The sequence below is a fragment of the Neopelma chrysocephalum genome, unplaced genomic scaffold (genome assembly GCF_003984885.1).
Source record: "Neopelma chrysocephalum unplaced genomic scaffold, ASM398488v2 Primary Assembly neopelma1_80554, whole genome shotgun sequence".
NCBI lineage: Eukaryota > Metazoa > Chordata > Aves > Passeriformes > Pipridae > Neopelma > Neopelma chrysocephalum.
Window position 1 is genome coordinate 1 of NW_020911984.1, and position 1,801 is coordinate 1,801.

Below are 1,801 nucleotides of genomic sequence, written 5' to 3' on the forward strand. Positions count from 1 at the left end.
TACGACCCTGCCAGGAGCCTGGAGCACAACCTGCAGCTCCCAGCGGCGCTGCTGTCCAGGTTTGACCTGCTCTGGCTGCTGCAGGATCGGCCTCAACGGGACAGGGACCTCAGGTGAGGGACACAGAGACATGGGATGACATTTGGGATCTGTGAGAGGGGATTTGGGCCCTGCTGTCCAGGTTTGATCTGCTCTGGCTGCTGCAGGATCGGCCTCAACGGGACAGGGACCTCAGGTGAGGGACTGGGATCTGTGAGAGAGGGTTTGGGATCCATGGGATGACATTTGGGATCTGTGAGAGGGGATTTGGGATCCATGGGATGGGGTTTGGGACCTGCTCTGGCTGCTGCAGGATCGGCCACACAGGGACAGGGACCTCAGGTGAGGGACACAGAGACATGGGATGGCATTTGGGATCTGTGAGAGGGGGTTTGGGATCCATGGGATGGGGTCTGGGATCCATGGGAGGGGGTTTGGGATCCATGGGATGACATTTGAGACATGTGGGAAGGGGTTTGGGATCCCCAGGAGAACTTTGGAATCCTCAGGAGAACTTTGGGGGGGTCTCCTGACCTTGTGGGACCCCCCAAAATTCCCCCATTCCCCAACATCCCACAGCCTCCCAGTCCAAACCAGTGCCCACCAGTGCCCTGGGGCTGGGCCTGAGACCCCCCAGGACCCTCCCAAAATTTGGGGGGGGTCTCCTGGATTTCTGGGACCCCCAAAATTCCCTTTTTTCCCCCCAGACTGGCCCAGCACGTGACGTACGTGCACCAGCACTGCCGGCAGCCCCCCAGCGCAGCACAACCCCTCGACATGAAGCTCATGAGGTGGGTGAGACACCCCAAAAATACCCTAAAACCACCCCAAAAATACCCTGAAAACACCCCAAAAATACCCTCAAAATCACCCCAAAAATACCCTCAAAATCGCCCTGAAAATAGCCTCGAAATTGCCCCGAAAATACCCTAAAATCACCCCAAAAATCTCCTCAAAAACAGTCGAAAAGTACCCTCAAAATCACCCCAAAAATACCCTAAAATCACCTCAAAAACAGTTGAAAAGTACCCTCAAAATCACCCCAAAAATAGCCTCGAAATCACCCCAAAAAATACCCTCAAAATCACTCTAAATTAGCCTCAAAATCACCCCAAAAATAGCCTCGAAATCACCCCAAAAATTTCCTCAAAATCGGCCCAAAAATAGCCTCAAAATCGCCCCGAAAATACCCGAAAAATCACCCCAAAAATATTCTCAAAATCATCTCTGAACACCCAAAAAATACCCTCGAAATCACCCCCAAAAATAGCGTCAAAATCACCCCAAAAATATTCTCTGAACACCCAAAAAACACCCTCAAAATAACCCCAAAAATATCTTCAAAATCCTCTCTGAACACCCAAAAAATACTTCTCGAAATCACCCCCAAAATATCTTCAAAATCACCCCAAAAAAGTGTTTTTGAGGAGAACTTTGGGGCTGTTTTTGAGGAGATTTTCTGTATTTTTGGGGGTGTTTTGAGCAGATTTTCTGGGTGGTTTTCGGGCTGTTTTGAGGAGATTTTTTGGGGAGTTTTTGAGGAGATTTTTTGGGGAGTTTTTGAGGAGATTTTTTGGGGTGTTTTTGAGCAGATTTTCTGGGTGTTTTTGGGGTGTTTTGAGGAGTTTTTTGGGGGTGTTTTTGAGGAGATTTTTGGGATGTTTTTGAGCAGATTTTTGAGGTGTTTTGAGGAGGTTTTTGGGGTGGTTTTGAGGAGATTTTTTGGGGTGTTTTTGAGCAGATTTTCTGGGTGTTTTTGGGG

General features: G+C 49.0%; 1 long non-coding RNA gene across 2 annotated transcripts in view; it reads left to right on the forward strand.

Annotated features, from left to right (window-relative positions):
* The first annotated feature begins 6 nt into the window (after nt 1-6).
* LOC113979446 overlaps nt 7-1,801 on the forward strand; it is a 2,129-nt gene continuing 334 nt past the window's right edge. Inside the window, exons 1-2 of one of the 2 annotated variants that reach the window (XR_003537872.1) lie at nt 7-113; nt 747-830. This is a non-coding gene — a long non-coding RNA (uncharacterized LOC113979446). Of the gene's footprint in view, nt 114-346; nt 382-746; nt 831-1,801 lie in introns of those variants that run through there. The other variant, XR_003537873.1, reaches the window with a different exon arrangement.